Source organism: Theropithecus gelada, chromosome 14, assembly GCF_003255815.1.
Source record: "Theropithecus gelada isolate Dixy chromosome 14, Tgel_1.0, whole genome shotgun sequence".
Classification (NCBI taxonomy): domain Eukaryota; kingdom Metazoa; phylum Chordata; class Mammalia; order Primates; family Cercopithecidae; genus Theropithecus; species Theropithecus gelada.
In genome coordinates, this window is record NC_037682.1 from 79,968,958 (window position 1) to 79,993,698 (window position 24,741).

At 36.8% G+C, this 24,741-nt stretch overlaps 1 pseudogene; it reads right to left on the bottom strand.

The window, feature by feature from the left end:
• Positions 1 to 1,798: 1,798 nt before the first annotated feature.
• LOC112605939 lies at positions 1,799 to 24,342 on the bottom strand (annotated as a pseudogene).
• Positions 24,343 to 24,741: the final 399 nt, after the last annotated feature.

The window sequence follows — 24,741 nt, forward strand, 5'->3', positions numbered from 1 at the left end:
AGGTTACAGCAAGCTGAGATCATGCTACTGCACTCCAGCCTGGGTGACAGAACAAAACTCCATCTCAAAAAAAAAAAAAAAGTATTCTATGTTTTTCTATGTTTTTTTATTTTCAAATTCCTGACTTGAAGTGATCCACCCACCTCAGGCTCTCAAAGTACTGAGATTACAGGCATGAGCCACAGCCTGGCCAAGAAAGAGAGAATACTTTCAAACTCATTCTATAAAGCCATTATTAAATGGATATCAAAACCAGATAAAGACACATCAAAAAAGAAACTACAGGCCAATATCTCTGATGAATAATGGTGCAAAAATCGTTAACAAATACTAGCAAACTGAACTCAACAACACATTGAAAAGATCATTCGCCATGACCAAGTGATATCCCAGGGATGTAAGGATGGCTCAACATGCAAATCAATCATATCAACAGAATGAAGGATAAAAATCACATGATTATTTCAATATATGCTGAAAAAGCATTTGAACTAATTTAACATCACTTTATGATAAAAACCCTCAAAACAAACAAACAAACAAACAAACAAAACCAGAGTCCAGAAGGAACATATCTGAATGTAATAAAAACTGTATATGACAGACCCACAGCTAGTATTTACGGAATGGAGAAAAACTGAACATCTTTCCTCTTAGATCTGGAACACAACAAGATGCCCACTTTCACCACTGTTTTTCAATATAGTATTGGAAATTCTACCTAGAGCAATCACACAAGAAAAAGAAATAAAGGACATCCAAACTGGAAAGGAGGAAGCCAAACTATTCTTGTTTGCAGATCATATGATCCTATATTTGGAAAAGCCTAAAGACACCACAAAAAAACTATTAGAACTGATAACCAAATTCAGTAAAGTTTGGCCAAGGATAATGGCCTCCAGCTCCATTCATCTACCTGCAAAGAACATGATATCACTCTTTTTTATGGCCATATAGTATTCCATGGTGTATGTGTACCACATTTTCGTTTTTTTATTATTATTATTATTATTATTATTATTATACTTTAAGTTCTAGGGCACATGTGCATAACGTGCAGGTTTGTTACATATGTATACTTGTGCCATGTTGCTGTGCTGCACCCATCAACTCGTCAGCACCCATCAACTCATCATTTACATCAGGTATAACTCCCAATGCAATCCCTCCCGCCTCCCCCCTCCCCCCTCCCCATGATAGGCCCCTGTGTGTGATGTTCCCCTTCCCGAGTCCAAGTGATCTCATTGCATGTAATAAAGAATTATTACACATAACCAGAATGAATGAGAAAATAATGGTGCCTGTTAATCTGGGAAAACTGAACAATAATTCAATGTAACTGAACAAATAAATATTGGTATTGCTCTTATCAAATAAATAAATAATATCCATCAATGGAGACAAAGATGTTTTACCATCAAATTCATATAAATTAAAATATTTTGTTACATACTTATATGTAAATAACTGTCTTTTTTAAACAATATAACGAAAACCGCCCCTTTGTTTAGGGGTCTTTTATATTTATGCATAATTTTGCTTTTATTAAAGATGACTGTTACAATCAGGTATATAACCACTTAGTTATATCTATGTTCTGCCTCTTAAAACATGTTCTTAGATAAACCATTTAATCATCTTATTCTTTTCTTCAATTTTCTCCAGACAGTGGTAGAAGTATTATTTGATGGACAGAATAAAGGAAACTGTTTCTGACCACACCAAGATCATACTGATGTCTACGGTATAGTCCTGGCTACAAGGAAGCCCAACTCTAACTTTGTGAGATGGGCCTAGTTTAGGAAGTAACAATGAGGTGGTAACTAAGGATAGTGCTAGTTGTTACCAAAAATTAACAACTTTAGGTATTTCTGTTTTGGGTTTCTGCAGTTTAGGTGCATCCAAAATTTCTTCATAGTCTGCACTCATTCCCTTTGCCCAGCAACTGACTGTGACCGTTCGATCTGAATTCTGACGTTAAGGGCAATCTTTCTTTAAATGTTTCACAGAGCCACAAAGTTTGCAACCACCACCCTCAGCATAGAGTCCTTTGGGATTATCAGGACAAGATCTAGACAGGCTCCCCATTTCTCCACAAACAAAACATGTTGCCAAAAGAAATTCACCAAGACCCGGGTGTACTTTAGCCTTACATTTGGTTGTTTCATGCTCTGTGGACCTACACCTGTAACATTCCAGTGCCCATATCTTGATTTTCAAGAGCAGCAGGGCAATCTGCAATTCCATGATGTGATTTTCTACAATGGAAACACACCATTGCGTTTTTCTTTGCCACTTGTCTTTTTAATCCTCTTCCTTCCCATCGACTGTCTTTTTTTTTTTTTTTTTTTAAATTATACTTTAAGTTCTAGGGTACATGTGCACAATATGCAGGTTTGTTACGTATTTATACCTGTGCCATGTTGGTGTACTGCACTCATTAACTCGTCATTTACATTAGGTATATCTCCTAATGCTATCCCTCCCGACCCCCCCGCCACAATAGGACCCGGTGTGTGATGATCCCCTTCCTGTGTCCAAGTGATCTCATTGTTCAATTCCCACCTATGGGTGAGAACATGTGGTGTTTGGTTTTCTGTTCTTGCGATAGTTTGCTGAGAATGATCGTTTCCAGCTGCATCCATGTCCCTACAAAGGACATGAACTCATCCTTTTCTATGGCTGCATAGTATTCCATGGTGTATATGTGCCACATTTTCTTAATCCAGTCTGTCACTGATGGATATTTGGGTTGATTCCAAGTCTTTGCTATTGTGAATAGTGCCGCAATAAACATACATGTGCATGTGTCTTTATAGCAGCATGATTTATAATCCTTTGGGTATATACCCAGTAATGGGATGGCTGGGTCATATGGTACATCTAGTTCTAGATCCTTGAGGAATCGCCATACTGTTTTCCATAATGGTTGAACTAGTTTACAATCCCACCAACAGTGTAAAAGTTCCTATTTCTCCACATCTTCTCCAGCACGTGTTGTTTCCTGACTTTTTAATGATTGCCATTCTAACTGGTGTGAGATGGTATCTCATTGTGGTTTTGATTTGCATTTCTCTGATGGCCAGTGATGCTGAGCATTTTTTCATGTGTCTGATGGCTGTATGAATGTCTTCTTTTGAGAAATGTCTGTTCATATCCTTTGCCCACTTTTTGATGGGGCTGTTTGTTTTTTTCTTGTAAATTTGTTTGAGTTCTTTGTAGGTTCTGGATATTAGCCCTTTGTCAGATGAGTAGATTGCAAAAATTTTCTCCCAGTCTGTAGGTTGCCTGTTCACTCTGATGGTAGTTTCTTTTGCTGTGCAGAAGCTCTTTAGTTTAATGAGATCCCATTTGTCAATTTTGGCTTTTGCTGCTGTTGCTTTTGGTGTTTTAGACATGAAGTCTTTGCCCATGCCTATGTCCTGAATGGTACTACCTAGGTTTTCGTCTAGGGTTTTTATGGTATGAGGTCTAACATTTAAGTTTCTAATCCATCTTGAATTAATTTTCGTACAAGGAGTAAGGAAAGGATCCAGTTTCAGCTTTCTACTTATGGCTAGCCAATTTTCCCAGCACCATTTATTAAATAGGGAATCCTTTCCCCATTTCTTGTTTCTCTCAGGTTTGTCAAAGATGAGATGGCTGTAGATGTGTGGTATTATTTCTGAGGACTCTGTTCTGTTCCATTGGTCTATATCTCTGTTTTGGTACCAGTACCATGCTGTTTTGGTTACTGTAGCCTTGTAGTATAGTTTGAAGTCAGGTAGCGTGATGCCTCCAGCTTTGTTCTTTTGACTTAGGATTGTCTTGGAGATGCGGGCTCGTTTTTGGTTCCATATGAACTTTAAAGCAGTTTTTTCCAATTCTGTGAAGAAACTCATTGGTAGCTTGATGGGGATGGCATTGAATCTATAAATAACCTTGGGCAGTATGGCCATTTTCACGATATTGATTCTTCCTATCCATGAGCATGGTATGTTCTTCCATTTATTTGTGTCCTCTTTTATTTCACTGAGCAGTGGTTGGTAGTTCTCCTTGAAGAGGTCCGTTACATCCCTTGTAAGTTGGATTCCTAGGTATTTTATTCTCTTTGAAGCAATTGTGAATGGAAGTTCATTCCTGATTTGGCTCTCTGTTTGTCTGTTACTGGTGTATAAGAATGCTTGTGATTTTTGCACATCAATTTTGTATCCTGAGACTTTGCTGAAGTTGCTTATCAGCTTAAGGAGATTTTGGGCCGAGACAATGGGATTTTCTAAATATACAATCATGTCATCTGCAAAGACGGACAATTTGACTTCTTCTTTTCCTAACTGAATACCCTTGATTTCTTTCTCTTGCCTGATTGCCCTAGCCAGAACTTCCAACACTATGTTGAATAGGAGTGGTGAGAGAGGGCATCCCTGTCTTGTGCCAGTTTTCAAAGGGAATTTTTCCAGTTTTTGCCCATTCAGTATGATATTGGCTGTGGGTTTGTCATAAATAGCTCTTATTATTTTGAGGTACGTTCCATCAATACCGAATTTATTGAGCGTTTTTAGCATGAAGGGCTGTTGAATTTTGTCAAAAGCCTTTTCTGCATCTATTGAGATAATCATGTGGTTCTTGTCTTTGGTTCTGTTTATATGCTGGATTATGTTTATTGATTTGCGAATGTTGAACCAGCCTTGCATGCCAGGGATGAAGCCCACTTGATCATGATGGATAAGCTTTTTGATGTGCTGCTGAATCCGGTTTGCCAGTATTTTATTGAGGATTTTTTCATCGATGTTCATCAGGGATATTGGTCTAAAATTCTCTTTTTTTGTTGTGTCTCTGCCAGGCTTTGGTATCAGGATGATGTTGGCCTCATAAAATGAGTTAGGGAGGATTCCCTCTTTTTCTATTGATTAGAATAGTTTCAGAAGGAATGGTACCAGCTCCTCCTTGTACCTCTGGTAGAATTCAGCTGTGAATCCATCTGGTCCTGGACTTTTTTTGGTTGGTGGACTATTAATTATTGCCTCAATTTCAGAGCCTACTATTGGTCTATTCAGGGATTCAACTTCTTCCTGGTTTAGTCTTGGGAGAGTGTAAGTGTCCAGTAAGTGTCCAGGAAATTATCCACTTCTTCTAGATTTTCTAGTTTATTTGCATAGAGGTGTTTATAGTATTCTCTGATGGTAGTTTGTATTTCTGTGGGGTCGGTGGTGATATCCCCTTTATCATTTTTTATTGCGTCTATTTGATTCTTCTCTCTTTTCTTCTTTATTAGTCTTGCTAGCGGTCTGTCAATTTTGTTGATCTTTTCAAAAAACCAACTCCTGGATTCATTGATTTTTTGGAGGGTTTTTTGTGTCTCTATCTCCTTCAGTTCTGCTCTGATCTTAGTTATTTCTTGCCTTCTGCTAGCTTTTGAATGCGTTTGCTCTTGCTTCTCTAGTTCTTTTAATTGTGATGTTAGAGTGTCAATTTTAGATCTTTTCTGCTTTTTCTTGTGGGCATTTAGTGCTATAAATTTCCCTCTACACACTGCTTTAAATGTGTCCCAGAGATTCTGGTATGTTGTATCTTTGTTCTCATTGGTTTCAAAGAACATCTTTATTTCTGCCTTCATTTTGTTATGTACCCAGTAGTCATTCAGGAGCAGGTTGTTCAGTTTCCATGTAGTTGAGCGGTTTTGATTGAGTTTCTTAGTCCTGAGTTCTAGTTTGATTTCACTGTGGTCTGAGAGACAGTTTGTTATAATTTCTGTTCTTGTACATTTGCTGAGGAGTGCTTTACTTCCAATTATGTGGTCAATTTTGGAATAAGTGCGATGTGGTGCTGAGAAGAATGTATATTCTGTTGATTTGGGGTGGAGAGTTCTATAGATGTCTATTAGGTCTGCTTGCTGCAGAGATGAGTTCAATTCGTGGATATCCTTGTTAACTTTCTGTCTCTTTGATCTGTCTAATGTTGACAGTGGAGTGTTGAAGTCTCCCATTATTATTGTATGGGAGTCTAAGTCTCTTTGTAAGTCTCTAAGGACTTGCTTTATGACCACATTTTCTTTATCCAGGCTATAGTTGATGGTCATTTCGGTTGATTCTATATCTTTACTATTGTGAATAGTGCTGCAATGAACATATGCATGCATGTGTCTTTATAATACAATGATTTATATTTTGGGGGGAACAGAAAAATACTTCATGTCCTCACTTTTAAGTGGGAGTTAAATGATGAGAACACAGGGACACACAGAGGGCCACAACACACACTGGGCCTTTTGGAGGGTATAGAGTGGGAGGAGGAAGAGGATCAGGAAAAATAATTAATGGGTGTCAGGCTTAATAACTGAGTGATGAAATAATCTGTACAACAAACCCCATGACATAAGCCTACCTATGTAATAAACCATAGCTTGTACCCTTAAACATAAAATAAAAGTTAAAAAAGAGAGAAAAATGTTAGGTAATATTTTTAAAAATTAAGTAAAGTTGTAAGGATACAAAATCAACATACAAAATCGGTAATATTTCTATATCCCAATGGAAAAAATCTGAAAAGTAATAAAAAATGTTTTTCCATTTATGATAATGACAAATAAAATTAAATATCTAAGAATTAATGAAAGAAGCGAAAGATCTCTACAAAAAAACAATAAAACACTGATAAAAATCGAAAAGAATACAAAAAAAATGGAAAGATATTCCATGTTAATGGATTGGAAGAATCAATATTGTTAAACTGTCCATATTACCCATAGCAATATACAGATTCAATTAAATCCCTATCAAAATACTAATGACATTCTTCACAGAAATAGAAAAAACAATCCTAAAATTTCCATAGAATCACAAAAGGCCCAGAATAGCCAAAACTATCCTAAGCAAACAGAACAAAACTGGAGGAATTACATTACCTGACTTCAAATTATGCTCCAGAGCTATACCAAAACAGCATGATCCTGGCTTAAAAACAGACACATAGACCAAAGGAACAGAATAGAGAACCCAGAAACAAATCTACACACCTACAGTAAACTCATTTTTGACAAAGATGCCAAGAACATACATCAGAGAAAATACAATCTCTTCAATAAATGATGCTGGGAAAACTGGATATCCCTATATAAAAGAAGGAAACTTGATCCATATCTCTCACCTTATACAAAAATCAAATTAAAATGAATGAAATACTGAAATCTAAGACCTCAAACTATGAAATTACTGTGAGAAAACGTTAAGGAAACTCTCCAGGACATTGATCTGGGCAAAAATTTCTTGGGCAGCACCCCACAAGCACAGGCTACTAAAGCAAACATGAACAAATGGATCACATCAACCTAAAAACTTTTACATAGCGAAGGAAACACTCAAAAAAGTGAAGAGACAAACAACAGAATGAGAGAAAATATTTACCTACTACCCATCTGACAAGGGATTAATAACCAGAATATAAAGGAGCTCAAACCACTCTAATAATCTGATTAAAAAAAAATGGTCAAAAGATTTGAGTAGACATTTCTCAAAAGAAGATATACAAATTGCAAACAGGCATATGAAAAGGTGCTCAACATCATTAATTATCAGAGAAATGGAAATCAAAACTATAATGAGCTGTCACCTCACCCCAGTTAAAATAGCTTTTATTCAAAAGTCAGGCAATAACAAATGCTGTGGCAGATATGGAGACAAAGGAACCCTCTTATACTTCTGATGAAAATGTATATTAGTTCAACCACTATGGAGAACAATTTAGAGGTTCCTCATAAAACTGAAAATAGGGCTACCATGTGATCCAGCAATTCCGTTGCTGGGTATATACCCAAAAGGAAGGAAATCATTTTATAAAAGAGATACCTACATTTCCATGTTTGTTGTAGCTCTGTTCACAATAGCCAAGATTTGGCAGCAACCTAAGAGTCCATTAGCAGATGAATGGATAAAGAAAAAGTGGTACCTATACACAATGGAGTACTATTCAGCTATAAAAAAGAATGAAATCCTGTCATTTACAACAACATGGAAAGAACTGGAGGTCATTATGTAAAATGAAATAAACCATTATGTAAAATGAAATAAATGAAAGACAAACATCTCATGTTCTCACTTAACTTGTGGGACCTAAAAATTAATAAGATTGAACTCATGGAGATATAGAATAGAAGGATGGTTGGCAGAGGCTGGGAAAGGTAGTGTGGGGTGGGGTGGAGGTGGAGATGGTTAATGGGCACAAAAAAATAGAATGAATAAAACCTAGTATTTGACAGCACAATGGAGAGACTAGAATCAATAATGATTTAATCGTACATTTATAAATAACTAAAGGAGTATAAATGGATTGTTTATAACACAAAGTATAAATGCTTGAGGGGATGAATATCCAATTTTCCATGATGTGGTTATTACACATTGTATGCCTCAACAAAAATATCGCATATACCTCATAAATATTTACACCTACTATGTAGGTGGCTGTGTAGTATTCCATCATATATGTGATATATGTGATATGAGATATATATTATATATACTTATGTATATAATTACACATATAATATGTACTCACTTTTTTAATCCAATCCACCATTGTTGGCCACCTAGCTTGATTGCATGTCTTCGCTACTGTGAATAGCACAGCGATGAACAAGTGAGTGCATGGGTTTTTTTGCTAGAATGATGTAGTTTCCTTTGGGTATATACCCAGTAACGGGATTGCTAGGTCAAATAGTAGCTCTGTTTTACGTTCTTTGAGAAATCTCTAACCTGCTTTCCACGGTGGCTGAACTCATTTATATTCTCACCAACAGTGCATGTGTTCTCTTTTCTCTGTAGCCTTGCCAACATCTGTTTTTTTTTTTTTTTTTTTTTTTTTTTTTACTTTTTAATAATAGCCATTCTGACTGGTGTGAGATACCTCATTGTGGTATTGATTTGGATTTTTCTGAAAATAAGTGATGTGGAGCATTTTTTTTTCATATGTATGTTGGCTACTTATATGTCTTCTTTTGAAAAGTGTTCAGTCTTTTGCCCACTTTTTAATGGGGTTATGTGTTTTTTGCTTGTTCAATTATTTAAATTCCTTACAGACTCTGGATATTAGACATTTGTCAGATGCCTAGTTTACTAATATTTTTTCCCATTCTCTAGGTTGTCTGTTTACTCTGCTGATAGTTTATTTTGCTGTGCGGAAGCTCTTTCATTTAATTGGGTCCCATCTGTCAATTTTTTTCTTGAAGGTGATTTTGAGGACTTAGCCATAAATGATTTCCAAAGGCCAATCTACAGAATGGTGTTTCCTATGTTTTCTTCTAAAGACGGAGTCTCGCTCTATTGCCCAGGCTGGAGTGCAATGGTGCGATTTCTGCTCACTGCAGCCTCTGCCTCCTGGGTTCAAGCAATTCTCCTGCCTCAGCCTCTTGAGTAGCTGGGATTACAGGCGCGCACCACCATGTCCGGCTAATTTTTGTATTTTTAGTGGAGACGAGGTTTCACCTTGTTGGTCAGGCTGGTCTTAAACTCCTGACCTCGGCCGGGTGCAGTGGCTAACGCCTGTAATCCCAGCACTTTGGGAGGCCGAGGTGGGCGGATCACGAGGTTAGGAGATCAAGACCATCCTGGCTAACACGGTGAAACCCCATCTCCACTAAAAATACAAAAAAAAAAAAAAAAAAATTAGGCATGGTGGTGGGCGCCTGTAGTTCCAGCTGCTAGGGAAGCTGAGGCAGGAGAATGACGTGAACCCGGGAGGCGGAGCTTGCAGTGAGCCGAGATCGCGCCACTGCACTCCAGCCTGGGCGACAGAGGGAGACTCCGTTTAAAAAACAAACAAACAAACAAACCACTGCGACCCGCCGTTTTCTTCTAAAATTCTTATGGGAAAACCGTTCTTTACAGAAGAATAACTCGTAAATGTAGAAGTTTTCAAAAGCCATTTTACAACCACCACAGTAATAAGTGAGTCGGAGAAATCATTAATTGGTACTAAAATCAGCAGGTGAAAGTTAATTGGGAAATAGGATATTCAGGTGATTGTCGAAAATACATAGTGTGAATCAAATCTCGGGATAACAAATCTGGCAAATCTAAATTGGGAGACATTTTACATAATTGGCTTGGATACTCATTTTTCAGTTCAATGATTATGTATAAAAATACAATTGATTTTTGTGCAATGACCTTACACTTTTTAATTTGACATTGAGTTTGCTAAATTCATGCATTGTTTGAAAAATATTTTTGATCAGAATCAGACAATTAAGTAAAATAAAATAGATGAAGATTTTATAGATATTCTTTACTAGTTTGAGAAAATTTGCCTTTTATTTCTAGTTTTCTGAGTTTTTTTAAAAATCGTGGTGCATGTTAACTTTTGTCAATTTTTTTTCTGCATCCATTAAGAAGGTATTTGATTAACATGGTGAAACACATTGATGAACCTTTGATTCCTGGTATAAAACCAATTTTTCATGATTCATTATCTATTTTATATATCATTGGCTTTGATTTGCACTTGTAAAAAGTAATACAGAGATAACCTGTGTACCTTTTACCGGGTTTCTCCATTGACATTGAAATAATCCACCAAGCTTGCTTAGCATTTCCAGTTGTGCTTGTATGTGTGTGTGTGTCTTTAGTTCTTGCAATTTTACTATGTCGAGTTTGTGTATCCATCATTATAGTGAAGAACATTTCTTTCACCTCAAGGATCTGTTGTGTTGCTTTTTTTTTTTTTTCTTTTCTTTTTTTTTGAGATGGAGTCTTGCTGTGTCACTTAGGCTGGAGTGCCGTGGTGAGATCTCCGCTCGCTGCAAGCTCGGCCTCCCAGGTTCACCCTATTCTCTTGCCTCAGCCTCCCTAGTAGCTGGGACTACAGGTGGGCACCACCACGCCTGGCTAATTGTATTTTTAGTAGAGACAGGGTTTCACTGTGTCAGCCAGGATGGTCTTGATCTCCTGACCTCGTGATCCACCCACATCAGCCTCCCAAAGTGCTGGGATTACAGGCGTGAACCTCCGCACCTAGCCGTTGTGTTGCATTTTTATAGCCACATCTACCTTCCACATCCCCAACACCTGGCAACCACTAATCTGTTTTCCATATCTTAAATTTTGTCAGTTCAGTAATGTTACATAATGGAATTATACAGTATGTAACCATTTGGAATTGGCTTTTTGTCACTCAGTATATTTCCCTTTTAATTGCTGAGTAATATTCCATGCTAAGGATATATCACTGTCTGTTAACCATTTGCCCACTGACAATTTTGAGTTTGTTTACAGTTTTGGGTTATTACATGTAAGTGTTATGAATATTTATGTATAAGTTTTTGTGTGAGCATAAGCTTTTATTCTATGGCATAAATGCCCAAGAACACAAATGCTGGGTTTACAGTGGTTGCATGTTTAATTTTATAAGAAACTGCCTACTATTTTCAAGAGTGGCTGTAACAGTTTACATTCCCAACATCAATGTTTAGATTCCAGTTTTTCTGAATTCTTGTCAGTATCTGACAACATCATAAACAAATTTTAGCCATTATGACAGATATCTTACGACATCTTATTGTAGTTTAAATTTGCTTGTCACTAGTGGCTACTGATGTTGAACGTATTATCATGTGCTTATTTGCCATCTGTACATCCTCTTCGGTGGAATGCCTCTATTCATGCCTTCTGTTCATTTTCTAATTGGAATTTTTTTCTTTTACATTGAGTTTCAACAGTTCTTTGAACTTCCACCTTTTCTGTGATTGGATACCTATGATATTTCTGGTGTGAGGCAATATTGCCTTGTTCTTTTATGAACACTCTTATTCATGTCTTTGTTGTATATAAATTTGCATTTATGTTAGTATACACATAAGAGTAGAATTGTGAGTCACAGATCTGCATGTGTTTAGCATTAGTAAATATTGACAAATAGTTTCAAAGTGGTTGCACCGACTTTATACTTTCATCGGCTGTGTATGAGAGCTCCTTGGCAACATTTGTTAATGTCATTTTTTAACACGTTCTTTGGATGTGTAGTGGTATCTCATAGGTTTTAATTTTCATTTCTCTGCTGATTAACAATGTTGAGGACATTTCTCTCTTTTTTTGTTCAGATGGATCGTCATCTTGTACTCTCTCAAAGACATTTGCTCATTTATTTTTTAAAAAAGTGATATCTTCTCTACTCTATCATTAATTTTTTCATCCTTTTAATAATGTCTTGAATAATGTTTTTAAATTTTAATGAAGTAACTTTTATTAATCTGTTTATATAGTTAATGCTTTTTCTTCACAGCCAGTCTTGTACTTGCTTCTTTGAAAGTAATGTGTTTTTATTCTCTAACAACATTTAAGATTTTTTCTCAGAATCATTGACTAATACCAAAATCTATATTAGTCAGAGTTCTCTAGAGGGACAGAACTAATAGGATAAATGTATACATAAAGGGGAGTTTATTAAGGAGTACTAACTCACACAATCACAAGGCGAGGTCCCACAATAGGCCATATGCAAGCTGAAGAGCAAGGAAGCCAATCCGAGTCTCAAATCTGACAAACTTGGAATCCAATATTCGAGGGCAAGAAGAGTCCAGCATGGGAGAAAGATATAGGCCAGAAGTCTAAACCAGTCTAAATGACTTTAGACATTTTCTTGTGTTTTCTTTCTGCAATTTTCTTTATGCAAGGATCTGAATACCTCAAATTTGGTTGACAAAGTGTCTTGAACTCCAATTTTTGGGGGCATCCCATTCGAGCAAGAGTACTGCAGTTTCTCCTCCTGCTTTATCCCCTGAAGCAAATTGACAAATTGCAGGCAGAAAAATAGCTGTTCTGATCTACGACTAACCTCAATGCCTTTTTTTTTCTTTTGAGATAATGGCTCCTTAAATCCTGTTTGCCTTGATTTCTCTCTAATGATTTCAAAACACTATTTTTAAAAATCCAGGTTTTATAGTTGTCAGTCCCCATATGAAAAAAAAATAGTAATAAAATAAAATAAAATTAAAATTAAAATCCAGGTTTTATAGTTGTTCTTAGTTGTAATACTAGTCAGATACAAACTACTCCTTCATAGCTAGAAGCAAGATTATGATTATTAATGTTAATAATCAAATCATCTCAAATTTTGATAATGGGAGTCCTTTGGATTCTGGATCATTTTGATATGTACCCTCAATTCGTGATACTCCTTTACTCTCTGTCACAACAAAATGTTTCAAGGTCACTTTGTACTTACTCTGCCAAAGACATAGATTCAGTTATATCTCTAAGGATTCCAGTTATTTGTAGTGAATAATGATGTTTAGAAGCCAAGATCTGGGGAAAAAGTATACTTATGGCTACCAGGGTAACATTGCTTCTGAATCTTTCCATGGCTTAATTGCATGTATTTAATCATTAATGCTAACAAAAATTCAAATACAATACCATAGCATTTGTCCTTGCCTTTTCCTATTCCATATTTACCCTTTCATCCTACAGTACATAAACCAGTGTTAAAATGTCTATACCAATGCCATCACTGATACAACTTAATAAAGCTCACAATTTCTGTTCATTTCTTTTTATTCTTAGCACATTTTATTAAGAGTGTACATTCAAAATATGATTTTCTTAGATTAATTTTTTCTATATAAATATGTTATCAATCAACATAGAGTTAGGGTCACTTGTTTCTCTTTTGTGTTGAATTTTGTTGAACATATCAATGGAATCAAATGATTATTTACTTGAGAACTATTAATATAAGGATTTATATTAATAGATTTACTAATATTGATATAAGGATTTATATTAATAGATTTCTTAATAGTGAGTCTTTAATCTCCAGAACAAATATGATTTGGTGATGATGTATTATTTTCTTGACACCTTGTTGGCGGGTTTCATTTGCAAATACTTAGGATTCTTGAATCAATATTCATAAGGAAACATGATTTCCTCGTTTTTTGTGTGTGTCTTTGTCAGGTTTAGTTATCAACATTACATTTGTTTCAAACTTTTTCTCATTCTATTTTATTTCTATGCTTTGGAACAATTTAAAAAAGAATGGTTTTTAAAGAATTGGTCAAATTTCCCATATAATCATCTAGTTTGAGTGATTTTTGAGCAGGCAGTTCTTTGAATTCTTTATCATTTTTTATGTCAGTTTGTTGAAGCATTCTATTACAACCAGGGTCAATTATGACAAATAGTATTTTTGCATAGTATTTTCAATACATTTCCATAGATTTCCCTGTAACAGTCTCATAATTTGGTACATTTCATTGTTATTTTCCCTCTGCAGTATTTCATTTTGTAGATAATTCAATACTTTCGCCTTTTATTCTTTGAATAATTACATAATAGTGGTTTGTTCATTTGGTAGCTTTACCCAAAGAGCCATAATTGCATTACCTTGACTTTTAATATATTTTATTAATTTATAATTTGAGTACAGTAAAGTGTACCCATTCTAAGCATATAGTTTGAGCACTCTTGGAAGTGCACTTTTGTAAACACATCATAATCAAGACATAGAACATTCTCACCTCCAGAAAAACTCGTTTAGGCACATTTGTAATAAATCTCCACTACCATTTCCGTCATTAATCTAAAGAAAACCACTGATCTGCTTTCTATCACAACAGGTTTGTTTTGCTATTCTAGAATGTCATATAAATAAAGTGATACAGTATGTGGTCTTTTGTGTCTGCCTTCTTTCACTTAATATAATGCTTTTGACATTCATCAAGTTGCTCTATCAGTTCATATCTTATTATTAATATTATTGTAGAGGTATAATAACTTGTATATACTTTTACTGTGTAGTTTATATATCTTCTTTGGGAAGTATCTGTTTCAATCTTCTGTTATTGCTATTTGGGGTATTTGCCTTCTTATTAATAAATTGTAAGAATACTCAGTCCAAAAGGTATAAACAATCACAAAGATACATAAATATATGGTGACAGTGTAGATAAATTGTTTTATAGTTATATAATATACTATTGTGTGTGCATTGTATATGTATATAGAGAAAATATGAAATACTTTCTGCTAGTCTGTGAGTCGTCTTTTTATTATATTAGTGGCATTTTTTGAAGAGTCTTGCCTGATCCTCTACCTCTGCATCCCGTTATCTCTAGCCTTTTCAGTTACATGACCCAAGATATTTCCCTGTAAAATCTAGGATGAGCTGGGGTTTTGCCCAGCAGAAAGAATCCTGAGCAATGCCTAGTGAGCTTAAGGCAATTTATCTACAGCTTTCCTAGTGTCCGGATGTTAAATCAACAAATGTATTAATTACCATTTCAGAACCCAAGCTCAGAGCAGTGGAGCAGTTTTCCAGACCACATAGCAATTGCAATGCTGATTTTTATTTTCCTCTGGGAGGTAGATGGTATATTTTTCTCCATAATGTTTGCTTCTCGTCATTTATCAATTTGATATTTTTCTAAGCCATTTAACAGTTTTATTTATCAATTTTGATGCATGCCTTCACTTCCAACTAGACTGAGTTCTTTAATAGCAATGTGTTTCCTCACAATTAGTAAGTACTAAAAGTAGTCTGAGCACACTAAACTTACTGGTTCTCTTATGTTCTATCAGAATAAAACAAACAACTTTACCTCAATTTTCTGTAAACTCATTTGGTGATCATTTTATCTTCTTCATACTACCTTTTACCCAGTCAAATACCACATACTAATTATATATCTGCAAAATCTAATTCTTCATCTTCACTATTATTTCCTTAGTCCAGACACATCATTTCTTGCTTAAGTGGCTTATCATTTCTACTTTGATTCTCTGCTTTTTGGCGGGTAAAACTTTAAAGACACATCTAAGATATAATCCACATTGCAATCAGCAATGCTTTACAAATATCTATTCAATTTACTTATTTATTTGCTATGCGCCAGTACTCTGCTGTGCTTTGTGGTTGTTAAGATGAAAAAAGAAGAGCTCCTGGCCTTCCTTTTATAAGTAGAGTAGACAAACTTCAGAAAAATAATTAGGAATCAAAGAAGCAAGTATGAGTCAATTTATTTGGGAGCATATAAATGGCACTAAATACTTGAGCTGAACCTTGAAAGCAGAGTAGAAATTTGTTTGTTGTGTTCCTTTGTTTTTAGTTGGAGTCAAGTTGAGAAATAATTTAGATTGTGTCCTGTAAGCAATGAAAAAGAAAATTGGTCATTATTTTTATTTTTAAAAGATAATGTTAGTGGCAATTTAGAGACTGCTTGGAATTCAGAAGTTTTGATCATGTGACTCTTTTTTGTATGACTATACTGAGTATTTGGAATTTAATCAAGAAAACTTGCCATTTTAAAAAAACTTCAGCCGCTGTTTTTTTTTTTGTTTGTTTTGTTTTTTTTTTTTTAAATAATAGAGCAGCAAAGCACCATAAATCAGACCTATTTATGCTGCAGAGATTTGCTTAACAGGTTCCTTAGGCCAGTGTAAAGAAGTTAGGCACCTAATACCCTGGATAAGCAGAACTGTGGTATGGGGATAAATGCAGAAAACTTAGGAGCCTATCGAGAGGGAGGGTCTCCTTTCTTCTTGAGGTTCAGGTTTTACTCAAGAATTGATTCGTTTCCACAAAAGATCCACTGATCCAGAAAGGACTGAAAGGGAGTGTACCAAGAGGGGAAGGAGAGGCTGACTGGCGAGGTAGGCTCAACAATAGGACCTAAATAGACATGAGAATGGATATGTGGCTGACATTATCAACTCCTCCTTAGCCTAGAGGAGAACTGTAGGCACAGTGACTGGGCCTTAAATGTAAACTAAAGAACCTTGACCTTTTAAGTCCAATCTAGAGCATCTTTAAATGAAGGGAATGCTCGTGGGAGTGGGATCCAGACCAGTAAAGGTGTCTTTGCTGCAACTGATCAGGAAATGTTCACTGGTGCAGCACCAGCCCTCAGCTGCACCACTGATAGTAAAAGAAGCAAAGTAAACAAAACACTGGCATTTGCTTGTGGCCAGATCTGATTCTTAAGTTCTTGTTTAGCCTAGAAGCAGTTGCAGCTGTTTTCAACTGAATCGTTCCCAGGGGTTCTTAGACAACTGCTGTGTATTGAGAAAGCCCCAAGAGAGACACTCTACAACCTTTGCTGTGTTGATTTTCTTGGGCTGCCATAACAAAGTACAACAGACTAGGTGGCTTAAACAATAGAAATGTAAGTTCTCACAGTTCTAGGGGTTAGAAGTTAGAGATCTGAGTATCAGCTGGACTGGATCACTCTGCATTCTCTCTCCTTCACTTGTAGATGGCCATCCTCTCCCTGGGTCCTCAAATGGCCTCTGCAGATATCTGTGTCCTCATATCCTCCTCTTATAAAGTCACCAGTCATATTGGATTACAGTTCACCCTACTGACCTCATTCTACCTTAAGTACCCCTTTAAACAGCGTATCTCCAGGCCAGGTGAGGTGGCTCACACCTGTAATCCCAGCACTTTGGGAGGCCCAGGCAGGCAGATCACTTGAGCCCAGGAATTTGAGACCAGCCTGGGCAACATGGTGAAAACCCATCTCTACAGAAAATACAAAAATTAGCTGGGTATGGTGGCTCATGCCTGTAGTCCTGCATAGTCTGAGCTACTTGGGAGGATCACCTGAACTCTGGGATGCTGAGGCTTCAGTGAGCCATGACCACACCACTGCACTCCAGCTTGGGCAACAGAGGGAAACCCTGTCTCCAACAACAACAACAACAACAACAACAACAACGAGCCTATCTCCAAATACAGTCACATTTTTAGGTACCAGGCATTAGGGCTTCAATACATGAATTTTGGCGAGATGATAAAACTCAGCCTATAACACTTACCATGTTGCACGAATGGAGACTCGAGTGAATTTGAATGTTAAAAGGATATAGCCCCTTAAAAATTATTTTATTGTCAGATCTTTACTCATCACCATTTTAATCAAATCTAATGCTGTAGTAACTTGCTTCAGAACTTTGTGTTAAACAACCAAATAACTATAGAAGACACAGCTGGGTTCCCTGTGTGTTCCTCTCCATTCCCATTCATGTCTGTCCCTCCAGAGAAGTTTCCAGTATGTATCCTAAAACATTGCTAGGATATTTTTATTCTTTTGTTGTAAGCTTATCTGTACTCCAAGATGGTGAAGTAGATCATACCAGTTACATCTGCTTACTATTCTTATATAAATGTTAACTTCAGAATAAATCCATACTCTGTAGCATGGCATGTTCCTTAAATATCTGTCCTCACCTGCCTTTTCAGTCCCACTCACTGCCCTTCCCCTCCATAACAGTGAGCTGAACATGCCACTTGCACATATGTATCTCCATTCTTTCCACGTGCTCCTCTCTTTGCCCTAAAAGACCTTGCCTTCTTGCATCTGTTTTGTTAAATAATAATTAGATAATGCTTCTGTCACAATACACATTATATCAATTACAATAAGTTTTGTTACATGTTTTACCCAAATGATTCAGAATACCTTGAATATAACGAGTAAACTTTTTATAGGTCAATGTCTAGAGTTTGGCATATAGAATGTTATTAGCTCAGCTAGAGCTAGTGAAGAGAAATGATTAATGAATAGATCAGTTGGTTGCTGATGATGAGGCTTGGCAGCACATGCCTATGCCATGAAATTGAGAAAAATTTTAATTATTTACTAAATCTGTAAATCATGTGTCTCTGAGTCTCTGCTTCAACAACAGAAGAAGCACCTAATAAGGGGAAAATATAAATATATTTTCTAAAAGTTGTTTCTTCCACTGAGACTTGCATACCACTGCTGCCTTTGCTCTGTGATTGTGGTATGTATGACTGACAGGCTTCAGGATACCTAAGTGCAGCCCACATTTGAAACCCGGCAGCTCAGCCTCCCCTCATCCTGCTGGGAGCTGTTACAAGCTATGAGGTGCCAGTGGGTTTTATTCTTGCCTTATTAAAATGGAGAACGAGACCCCAAAAATTAAAGCTGCCAAAACCCACAACTCAGAAAAGGAAATTGGGGTTTAGAGAGGCATATAATAGATTTCTTCACACAAATTCTAAAATTTGAAGGCCGTTTTATTACAACCATATTCAAAATCTACTGTAAACTAAACTCCGTCCTCTGAATAAAAAAAAAAAAAATACCATTTCTAACAAATCGTAGGTCATAGACTTCCCAGGAAAAGGCAGAAGTCTGCTTCTCTCCAGGTAACAATTCTCCCAAATACATCTATCTCTTCACGGGAGATAGCCCCTACCTCTCATTTGCTAAATTGGGCAGCCAGTTCCTGCACACAGCCTTGCTCCTCCACCACCTCCCAGTGCTAATTGCTTCTCTAGGATGTGTTGAGAAGCTGGAGTGGGAGGAGCTGGGTAGCATCCTGAAGTAATTCCTGAGGACTCTCTTCCTGTACTCATTATTCCTGTCTGACACTGTCAGCCTCCAGGTTTTCTCAGAGCACCTCAGGTCAGTCGGGCTAGAAGACGGCATCATGAGCCACCTCCTTTCTGAATGATATCATGGGAGGTTAATTCCCAAGCACAGTGCCTGGGGAAGCCAGGGAGTGTGCAAGGGAGACTGGTAATTCCCAGATAGATCTGTGTCAGCTATCTTGCCCTAATTACCGAAAGCAGACAGAAGCCCTCTAGGTGAGTAGACCCAGTGGTATGCAGGCTGCCTAGGAAGTTTCCACTAGGGATCAAGCCGGAGTAGAGTGCAGAGACCTCATGGGAAGCTTTGCCTGGAATGAATCAAGGGTTCATAAAATAGGCCACTGGGTAGGTTTTCTTCTGTGACGCTCAGAATGCCTGACCCAGGGCTCAAGGCTTATTCAGCAATCAGTCAGTGTCACATGACTTGACTCATAGGCTGAGAACAGAAATGTCTTTACAGAGGGTGATACAAGAAAATTTGACTTGCTAAAGCAATAGCTAAGTTAAGGGTAGCAACATGTACCTGAAACACATATATGCATTTTTAATAAAAGATCTCTCACCCCCCCCCCCCCACACACACACAGAGCAATAAACTAAATTCTTTTTTCACTGGAAAATAGAAAGCCTATGCAGACGTAATGAGTGTGAGACACACTGACTCTCTAAAGAGATCAGAAATAATCTAGAAGGACCATCTCTGTGAGACATTTCTACACTGGAATGCACATTGTTCCAAGACTCTTTTAACTCTTCCATGTGATCATGTCTGTTCCCTTGAATAAATGGCAATGCTCCCAGCTAGATCATTATTTGTCTCATCTACTTTCGCATAGTCCACAGCGTCTAGTAAAGCGACAGGCAAAATAAGGTGCTAAGTCAGCATTCCTGGAGAGGAAGGAAATAAAGGGGTGAAGAAAACAAAGGCAGGATGGAGGCAGGGAAGGAGATAGGGAGGAAAATTAGGGGATATTTTAGAGTTTTCCAGATTTATAGAAAAATTCACTGTCAAAAAATTCACTGGGCCAAATGTAGGTTAAAATTTGGTTTTTACTGCAGTGAAGTCAAAGGTCCAGAGACCGCAAAGTTAAAAAGCAGTGAACAGCTTTTGTACACGGTTCTTTTTCTACAGTGAAATTCAAATAATATTTAAATACATTCTGCCCTGCGTTTTACAGCCTTCCATCTAACACTGGCCGTATTCACTGAACAAAACAGTTCTGCGTCCAGGAGCAAACAAGCAAAAATCCTGAGCTGCATTCTTCAAATAGTACATTTGAATATGTTTTTCATATTTTTATTGTACTTATGCAGATAGCTGAAGGAAAGCCAGTGCTGAACTTGACCTACCTTGCTTAAAACAATGAATTACCCTTTATGTAAGTATCCTTTTTTGATAAATAGAAAAAACTCTGACATTGTCAATGGTAGCAAATACTGTACCCACGAGAGAGGTTTGTCCCTCTGATGATTTCCTCAAAATAGGAATGAAGAAGAAAATCCATATAGCACCTTATAAGTTCTTTATCCGAACATTTTAATCTTTCCCTAATAGTAAAGGGAACACAGGAGAAACTCAACCTAAATCTACAGGATCCTTATCTAAGTCCCTCCTACTTTGTTTCTATTTCTGTTTCTGTGTTTCTCTGGGGCATGATTGTACACATGCCTACTCATGCATGCATGCACCTACATACACATGCACTTTCCCCTGGAAGATGAAGGAAAGGAAAAGAGTGTATTGTATAATTCCTAGAAAGCTAATTTTATTTTTAAGGATAAAAAGTTTTACTAGAAAGAATAAGGTGACAGAATTGCTTTTTGAAATGTTTATTGCTTTTTCCCCTAGAATTTACCTTTTTGTCAATTTTTCATCTAGCTCCTTGTAGCAATCTAAGCATATTCTTCTCTGGTTCTTGTTCCAGTTAAGATGAAATAACCACCCTCTACTCTGTTTCTCTCATTGAGTATAGCTGCAAAACCTGGAAAGAGTGCGTAGATCAACTAGTTGAAGGCTCTGAAATATAATTAGTAACAGGAAGGTTGAGCAAGAAGGCCAGAATTCAAAGTACCACCAAATTGGTTACTTTTTTTTTTTTTTTGGCCTGTCTTCCTGCTCTCTGGCTCCAGATGGAGGTGCAGTTGTAGAAATATACAGCAAAAGAGGGCTGAAATTAGGTTGAGGAAGTGAGGCTGAGTAGTAAAGTGCAGAGCTGGATCCTGTCTTTACTTAAATTGCAACATTTTGTTCATTATAAATTTTCACATTAATTTTGATTTTTTTAAATATTGCATTAAAATTTTATTTATTGAATTTGTTGGTGCTTTCTTAATTTTTGTAACCAAGAAATGTGCCTCACTTATTTCACCCTGGTCTTGGCCCTGCAATGCAGTGGGTTAACTAAAGCCCCAGCTTTCCTGCTGGAGGGCCAAAAAAGTGATCCCAAGGGAACTGGAAACTGACAAGGAGATTAAGGATAAAGAGTAGCTGAGAAATGTGAGCCCATGCAAATTGTACATGAAGTGCTAGGCAGCACATGCATAGATCTGATTCTAATCAGCACCTCCAAATCTTTGACAACTGAGTGGTGACATATACATCACCACCTAGGTCCACCATAGTAGGTGGAGCACAAGCAGAATGTATAGAAGCAAAGGCTTTGAAAACACAACTGACATTGGAACCATAGACAACCCCCACAGAAGGTAAAACTGAACTTGCAGCCAGAACCCAACTAAACAAAATGTCAACATTTTCTATGCTGTTTAAGCAGGATACAATCCAAAATTTGTCATCATGTGAAAAACAAGGAGAAGCTCAACACACATGAGAAAAAGAAATCAACAGACGCTGAGATGAGATGGCACAGATGTTGAAATTATCTGACAAAATCTATAAAGCAGGCATTATAAAACTGTCCCAATATGGAATTTTGAAACCTTTTGAAACAAATAAAAAATAGAAAGTTTCAGCAAAGTATTAGAACCGCAGGAATAACTAAATGAGTTTAGAGCTAAAAAGAATAATAATAACTAAAGGGCTGGGCGCAGTGGCTCATGCCTGTAATCTCAGCACTTTGGGAGGCTGAGGCGGGTAGATCACCTGAGGTCAGGAGTTTGAGACCAGAATGACCCACATGGTGAAACCCCGTTTCTACTAAATACAAAAAATTAGCCAGGCGTGGTGACCCATGCCTGTAATCCCAGCTGCTTGGGAGACTGAGGCAGGAGAATCACTTGAACTAGGGAGGTGGAGGTTGCAGTGAGCTGAGATTGCACCATTGCACTCCAGCCTGTGCAACAAGAGCAAAACTCCATCTTAAAATAAATGAATAAATAAATAATAAAAGAATAAATAACTCACCTGTTGGGCTGGACAGTGAAATATAGATGAACAGAGAAGAATAGAAGAAAGTGTCAAAAAACTTGTAGATAGATCAGTAGAACTTTTCCAGACTGAATAACAGAAAAAAAAAAAAAAAAGGGATTAAAAAGGTAACAGTCTCAGAGATCTATACGACAAAACCAAGATGTCTAATATTTGTGCTATCAGTCCCAAAAAGTGAAGAGAAAGAGTTTGCTACTGAAAATGTAGTTGAATAAATAATGCCTGAAAACCTTCCAAATTTTTGGTATACGGCCCTATGAAATTTAATGTATGTATTGAATCATATAACCACCACTACAGAAAGGTAACAATAGAACTGGATTTCAACCCTAGGTCTTTTTTACTCAAAAGCTTACTTAGGTCCTGTTCATATGCTTCCTTAGGTCTGCATTTGAATTTTATCAAATAGATACTCTCTTTTTTAAAATGTGAAGAAAAAAGTGTCTCATAATTTCCTCCATTCTCAAAAGTTCCTGATACTGAACTATCAATGCTACATTAATGACTATGCTCCTGGCAGTTTCCCTCAAAGCTGCTTTCTAATAGATGAAAATCTTTAGTGACCTAGAAGAAATGAGGCCACCTTTGAAACTCAGTAAGGAATCTTTCAGTTTGTGGGGTCTCTTTACTTGCTAGGCATTTGGCTGACCAAAAATAAAAAGTGGGGTGGAGGTTAATACAATTTTTTATACCACCCACTACTGCCTCCTAGGACAGAAGGAAAAAATTATATATATATATGAAATATGTATGAAATATATGTCATATATATAATATATATTTTATGTATTCCATGCCTTCTGTTCATGTCCCAGAAAATTATCAAATGAACATGAAAGTCATCAGAAAGCTGTGTGTCCAGTGAGAAAAATGCATTTATAAAAACCAATAGGAGCTTCACTCACACTGGGAAAGAAAAGTTAAAACCAAATAACATCAGGAGGTTGGGGCCATGAGACCAGATCTGAAAATTTAATGAATTTTATCAAAAGCCTAACTACACAGTGATTTGCCAAGGACAAATAGCTACTTTAGTTCTCAACCAGGTGCACTGTTAGAAGAAAGGACTTAAGCTTTTTTTTTCTTTTTTTCCGTCGTAGCAAAGTCACTGGCCAGGCGGAAAAGAAAATGTCTGAATGAATGACTAAGATGGGAAAGGCATTCTTATTTATGTCATTGCTGCTCATACAGCAAGAAAGATCATGCAATATGTAGTATAGAGAGTACACATTTTGAAACCAGATAGAATTTTTTGCACATCTCACATTTTCCCTTTAACTTGTATGTGAACTTGCTAAGTCATTAAACCTGCCTTGATCTCATGTCCACGAACTGTGAAGAATGATGTTATGCCTGCATCACCTGACTATTGTAAGGATTCATGCATATAAAGCACACACCCAGCCACAACTCTAAGAACTTAGCTATTATGAAGAATAAGAGGTAGAAACTCAAGTCTGAATGACAGATAACATTTTTCTTACATGTAGAGTAATAGTCCCTCTAATTGACCTTCGATCTTCATCTTGCTTTTTTGAGGCTTGAAGAACCAGACTAGGATGAACCAGGTCTCCTTGAGTTGACAACATTTCTGGGTAGTTTTCTGCATTCTAACAGCCTCAAGTTTTATGTGTAAGATGGAAAAATAGAACATGTCATACTTCAATCTACTTTGACACACCTCAGTGAAGCAATTAAGTAACTTGGAGTATTAGTTTGAATTTTAGCAAAAAAACCCAAAGGGAAGCAAACATTACCTGGGAATGTGCCCAATATGGTTTTAATGCTGAGAACTGCATAGCTAATTCAGCTCAACTGGGATTTAGTAAGCTTCTACTGGATGTGACATAATGTCTTTCTTCCAACTGCCTAAACCAAATCCAAGGAGTCAGAAATCTCACTAGATATTCCAGTGTGATAAATCTAATCATGGAAAGATATACAAGGAACATAAAAGAGACCACTAACTTTGTTCAGGGTGATAGATG